Consider the following 7,454-nt stretch of genomic DNA (forward strand, 5'->3'; position numbering starts at 1 on the left):
GGATACATCTGCCAATCCCCCGTGTCACCAGCGGCCATGATGACGTCCTGACATTTCTGACATTCACTTTGTGTTGCCTTTTAGGATGGGCGGCTTTTAGTCTAGTGCACTTAAACACACACACACATACACACACACACATGCACACACACACACACACACACACAGGCATGCGTTTTGTCACTCTGAGAGAAAACTGGAAAGGACAAAATGAGACAAATCAAAATGTCAAGCTGGAGGGTCACTGTGAAACATGACAGGGAATGCTGTCTCTTTAGCACAGAGGGGCACCAGCGCCCTGATTTTAATAAATGGGTTCTCCGACCCCGCAGAGAAATATTCATTCTCAGACAAGATGACATTTTATCTCCCTGCCGGTTGCCATGACACAAATGACATTTGATGACATTACTGTTCTCTGTTTAAATGTTTCAATTTCAAGCATGCAGGGCTAAATTACCAACCTGAATACCGAGCGAGCATCAGCACTGATAGCTTACTCAGGAAGCTCTGCTGTAGCCTACTTTACCTCAGTGTGTCTGTGTGTGTGTGTGTGTGTGTGTGTGTGGGAGTGTGTTGTCAGCGCGCATATCAACTCACACTCAAAACTAATGTGGCTGATTAAAGGTGAGGGAGATATTGGAGGCGACACCCACTGACACACACCTCACACCTCCAGCAACACATCCAGTCCCTCAGCCACGCATCGGCACAGACAGCCTGACCCGATCGCAGTGCCCTCGCCCTCATAGGTCGCGCTGTGATGACATCACCTCTGACTGAGCCTGTCACAGTACGCCTCCTAATGATGCCTCCGCTGTGACACGTTGTCAACACCCAAATGCACGACACCAGGTACTGGAAAAGTCAAAAACACTTTATTTTTAAAGGCAGCAGCAAAGTTTTCACAAAGCAGAAGCAAAACTCAAAATCACTCCGAAGAGGAAAAGTAACAACAAAAAAATCTCTCAGAAGAGGAAAAAAAGTATCAACAAAAAATCACTCAAATGAGGTACATGAAAAAAAACTAGAGTTCAACAAAGTATCAAATGAAAATAGGTTTCAAACCTGAACAATGCAACTGAGTGAGGAACAACAAAAACTTGACTTGGGCATAAGTATGGCGCTGGTTCACTGGCAGACGAGACAAGACGAACTGGCACAGGACAAAGGGAGACGCAGACTATATATACACAAGGTAAGGGGAAACAGGTGGAGACAATCAGGGCGGGGCCGACAATCACACTGGCGGGAAAACACACAAAGGGAGGAAGAAGTAGGTGACCTGAAACGAGAGGAGAGTTAGGATTTCAAAATAAAACAGGAAATCACAAGACAACATAGACAATGCACCTTGCTAACCAAGCTAGCAGCTAGTGTTAGGGTTATCTCCAGCCTCCTGTCCAAATATGGTCAAATCTGGCTCCAAAAATCCAAGATAGTGACAGCCAAGAAGCCAAACATTTGGATTCAAAATGGGGATCCATAAGGCAATGGGTGGCGTCACGGTGGCTATGTCCATTATTTTATACAGTGCTTGGGTTAGGTCTATGTACATGAAATGTAATTTTATTTTATTTAGACAGGGACAGTGCACAATAAAACATTAACCTTATTTAAAATAAGGAGAGTTGCATTTTACCAGGTTTTAGCAAAGCTGCTATTTTCCACCCCTAGTCTGACAGGAAGGTGGAACAAATATTGTACTAGCCTGCATATAAATGTTATTATTTTCAGAAATTTTATTTTTTCTTACGTCTGTAACTTTTGGTCCTACTCTGAGGTAGGAGTGCTGCTGGACCTAATTTGACCTTTAGTTAAACCTTTTTGGTTCCTAGGAGTGATTCCGAGACACTTGATATGCCAATCCATGTGAATTTAGCACAGCATTTCATTTCCCTCGCCTGTTTTGTTTCATTCTGTTGAGGACTCACAATTTGAGTGGCACTCATTACAAAATAGAGAAATTTCAAGTCATAAAGTATGCCTTTGTCAGTGGCAAAATATGTCTGTGGTGAAAACTATATTATTGTATCAGTATTGATTCAAGCTAAACAAGTAGAAATTAATTTAAGAAATTACACACACTTTATATCTTATATGAGAGGCAAGAGAGGGAAGACACTGTAAGGTGATATATGGAGTCATGCCATAGCATAACCAACAGACATGTTAGCATGGCGGCCATGGCAGATAATCAAACAGATTGGTCGGCACGGCAGCCAAACAAAAACAACACAGACATGAAAAATAAAAAAGGCACTTATTTTTTTTAGACCTTGCTGGGCGGCGATAGCTCAGTCTACCAGCACTTGAATTGGAAACTGGAGGATGGTGCCCTTGAGCAAAGCACTAAAGCTCTAACTGGTTGCAGCTCTGAGTATGTGTCAGCTCCATCAGTCTAACATCTCTTTGCAACTTATGCATGTCTCTAGGTGCTGTGTGTGCATGTGTGTGTGTGTAATAAATAATGATAACAGTGTAATATTCAATTTCAACAATTATTGTATCATATAGATCTAAACTAGTAGATCCAAGCAGATAACAAACAGATAGTCATGGCAAAGCGGCCATGACAGATAATCAAACCAACCAAACGACACAAACCACCACCTCAGCATTATGAGGTTCAGTCTGACTTTTTAATGTTATTATTCTTATTCTGTGACAATGTATTAATATTATGTGAGGTGTTTCATAAAAAAATCTATGTATTGTTGGACTTTTTATTTGTAAAAAAAAACACAGATAGAAACTCATAATTCTAAGGTGGCAAAATGTAAACGACACTTATATCTCACAGCAGATAGAGACAGAGAGGAGATATAGAGAGATAGTCAGGGCACAGCGGCCATATATAGATAAAGAGGGATGCACAGAGAGATAGAGAGGTAAAACAAGAGATAAGGGATAGTTACAGAGATGAGAGATAGATAGTCATGGCACAGCAGCCACGATCAATAATCAAATAGATCAGCTGGCACGGCGGCCAACCAAAACCACAACACGGTCTGAAAGAAAATACAAATTGGCCCTTACTATTTGTAGATCTAGTTTGACGGCGGTAGCTCAGTCTGGTGTGGGAACCAGACGGTGCTGGGTTGGAGTCCAGAAGTCCAGTGTGGACCATGTTACAGAGTGTGGACTGGTATAAAGACAAAGAATAAGGAGATATAGAGGGATAGTCATGGCACAGCAGCCAAAAACACAAAACAGACATAAGGCCCATTCACACCAGAACATTATTACCTAGGGACGTTATGATATGTCAAAATTATACCCCCACATCTGTGTTTTATGGAGCACATTCACACAGGATAAGCAATGGCTGTGTTTTACCCAAATTTACTGACAATATAATACTAAATTTGTAACACAGTAAATGTAAAATCATAAATTTATGGTTGATAATGAGGTTGATTTTTTTCTCTCTCTCTCTCAAAATGAGACAGACAACATGTATTGACTTAGAAAACATTTATTGATTTAACAAACAAAACGTATCTATTTAAAACTATTTACAATTTAAAAAAAAAACAAAAAAAACTTTATGTATCCCCCAACTATGTCAGCTGAACACAAAAACAAAAAAATGGGAATATCAACTAAATAAATATGTAAAAATAAATAAATAAATTAAAACAAAATCAAAAAAATAAATACATCTTCCATTACTCCATCACTGCCAAAGCAGGTACAGTTGAGCTGCCGCTGTATGGAAAAGTTTTAATTAAGACATTTTGATACCAATTACAGTCTTTTTTTCCAATTAATTAATCCAATGCCTTTTATGACTTTTCTTTCCTGGCACACCGTGGCAATACGCACATTCATGAGTAGGTTCTAGTATTTCTTTCATCATGTTATATAGCCTCCTGAATTACATCTTTTTTTTTTAATGGCTGTTGTTCCCCTTTAAGGCAGAATTTATGTAGAGCTGTTGTTGTATTGGTTAGCATTAGATTGTAGGTGTAGCTAATTAAGTGACCATACAGCCACTAGATTTCCAATAATGGATTTCATCTGCAGACAGGAAGAAAAAACATTGGTCCAAGATGTCTATTTAAAAAAATTGAGAATATCTGTGTCATTCAAATGTATATTTTATGTATATAGCGTGATTGACGTGCACTTAAAACAGCTTGTTAACTTCATCACATGTTGCTAACAGCCTATGTCACGTTACAACCAGAAGACAAGTGTTTTTCTGTGGGCAGGCTGATGAGACTTTAATCCTTTTTTTCTCAGTGTAAAATAATGAATTTTTGGTCAAATTTAAGTTTTCACGTTTTCAATAACTGTAATATATCGCTCATGATTTTACCCTTAAATATGTAATCTGTTATGATGATTTTAACTATGTTATTAGCTTTTTTTGTTGTAATGGAGAAATTCTTTATCCATAAACAAAAAAAAGGTTCACTTCCCTCTTTCAATCTATACTGGATGGATGTAAGCTCAACACTTTACTCTCTTGCTTATACAAATAAAATAAAAAGCAACAGATTTTTAGACTATTACAAAATTTTAACTGGTGAAACCCTGTGCTGTGATATGAGTGTGAATTTTTTGTTTGTTTCTTTGTTTGTTTGCTTCTGTCAGTGTCCATTATTTATTTATTCATTTTTTATTGATTTATGTATTGATATTATTGATATAATGATTATTCATTTATTCCTCAGCCTATCTGCTCACCAAAATAACCTCCATTAGCTAATGTTATTGAGTTAGTTAGCCAGCAATGTAATTTGCAAAAGCTTCTTTAACATAATCTTTATAATATCTTCATGACCAGGCTTATTCCCTAACATTAGCTAACTGTTAAGAAGCTAACTTTACACTGACAGGTTTCATTTGAAAATAAATGCTTGGTAGCATTTACATTAAATTGGTTAACCCTAAATCATAAAACCCCAACATCAGTTTGTCACCAATTTTAAGTGAACCTCACCTTATCAATAAATATTTAATATATAATTGAGTGTATGGAAGTTGAGAGGAAGTTGGCTTGTAAGCATGGTAACAGTAGCCTACCTTGTAGAGGACCTTCTAAAAAGCGAGTGTTTCTTTGTGAATACATGATTATAAAAATGACAAAATCATCATCCACCATTAGCTAATAATACTCTATATTTACATTAGCTTGTTAGCTATCTATCTATCGTTAGCTTAACCATGATGCAGCACCACATCAAGCATTCTCACGTCAGTGGTACTGAAGTTACTAAAACGTTTCAAATTGTCTGAAAAATACTAGTTTTCCAATCACAGAGAAACAATTTTCACCACAGTATGACATTATAGCTTCAAATACATCAGTAATACATCTTCAAGAAAAAGTAATACTGCCTTTTTTAACTGCAAAAATGACAACAAAAATATTGGAAGATTTCTGAAATACTCACCAAATGAGAATTCCTTCAGAATGTTAGCGGTCCAGAAAGTTCCCTCAAGTTAACGGTCCACCTAGCTAATGTCAAGGGTCCACCGAGCTAAGGGTCCTGGTCAGAACCATGGTCTGAACGTTCAAAATCTGGTGGTCCATAGCATGCGCGTGATGCTATCCGTCTCTCACTGACATGTGCAGTACGCGGGGTCAGTCTGAGTTACTGGGCAGTTTCCATTTTTTCCCGATTTCACTATAATATACTACACCAATGATTTGTCTGATAAAACACACACACACACCCAACCAGTTTGTTGGAGATGTTAGACGTCATCACACTGGACAAAGAAACTCATTAAACCCACTTGTCCGCCTTTATGGCTTTACAGAGTCGCATTTTAACTTGTAGATTTATCTGTTTATAATATTTTTCGTTCGTGTTTCAACGTGTTTTTACAGTGTTTAAGTTGTGCGACCGCAATATAGTTTGTATTTAGCCGAACAATAGCTTTTTGCTTCTGGCGATTTCATTTGCACTTCAAAACACACAAAAGTGGTGTTCATCTGTAAAGATTATCACACTAAACAAAACGTGTAAGTCTCATGAACTTGTGTTTGTCACAGAGATTATTTTTGGTGATAACCAAATATCCCATTAAAAAATCCAATAAGGTTTTTGACGAGGGAACCAGTGCCAATGCCAACTTCCTGGTTGGCCTACAAAATACATCATGCCTTCACCACTCTATGGGACACTGGCAAAATGGGATAGTTGAGCTTTGCAATGATTTATATTTATGAGGAATACACAGAATAACCCAATGCCATGGCCGCCATGCTAACATGTCTATGCATTGCTTGACAGGTATATAATCAGGAAAAAAAGGTCAGACGGATATTACATCATATTTGTAGGCGTGGCTTCACCTGCAATGACACCTGATACAAGAATCACAATGGTAACTGACATGACCTAAAACTCGTTAAGCTTTGAAAAATCTTAAAACAAATACTCATTTTTTCATTCCAATATATTTTGCAATGGTATATAATTTTGTATCAGTATTACCATGAATCAGTGATGAGACATTACTCTTTGTCATTTTGAGAGGGAAAAACTTGTTTTTTGAGGATCATAAAACACTTGCTATATTCAGATAAATCATTTTTATAAATTTTATCAAATATATTTTTTCTAAATATGTCAGCTAGCTTGCTGGAACTAAGCGAAGAAGGGCTAGCATTGTCGTGTTTTAGCAAGCCTAATTCAAAAAGCTCTAGCTAGCTGTTCTACCCTACAAAAGAGAAAGGCAGTAATTCTTAGAGAGCAGAACTAAGAGCATTGTTAATAAATATTACATATAGAAATGTTTTAAATAACTAATTAAATAAGTAAACAAATCATTGTCATCATCATCGTTTACATTTCAGTGGCAGGCAAAGGGAAGGGATTATGTAAAGACAGGAAACGAGAAGCAACAGCAAGGATAAGTCAAGGGAATAAGTACAACCAGGGGACTGAAGACAGGAGGACAGGGACAGTTTTGGACTATCAACAACAATCAGAGGCAGAGCAAGCACCAAAGCTACAACTACTGGCTCAAGCATTGTATTTATCTAAAATAACATTGCAAAGAAGGATGAAAGGTGTTGTAAGAGTTATTATATGTGTTATTTGAAGACAATACATTTTAAAATTACTTCTCTTCTTCAATATCTCTGGCTTTTATATCATAATATAAGTTGTCCCATTTTAGCATTAAAGGTGTCCCATTTTGCAAGTAGCGCCTGCAAAAAAGTGGTCTCAGGACATATTGTGTTTGAGATGAAATAATTGATTCTGTGTTTTATTATTCTTAATTTTTTATTTTGCATATTGTAGTTAAGTAGTTGACATTTATAAGGTGATATCATGTTTGGAGCTCAGACAAGTGGAAAATTCTGTAAATTGTTCCAGAATGCAAATTTTCAAAAAGTGTCCCAATTTAATAATACTCACTATATAACTTTGGAATTGACCTAAAATGAGCTATAGTGGTCATCCAAAGAATGTGCACAAGCAGTGTGT

The sequence above is a fragment of the Plectropomus leopardus genome, chromosome 21, assembly GCF_008729295.1.
Source record: "Plectropomus leopardus isolate mb chromosome 21, YSFRI_Pleo_2.0, whole genome shotgun sequence".
In the NCBI taxonomy this organism is placed as follows: domain Eukaryota; kingdom Metazoa; phylum Chordata; class Actinopteri; order Perciformes; family Serranidae; genus Plectropomus; species Plectropomus leopardus.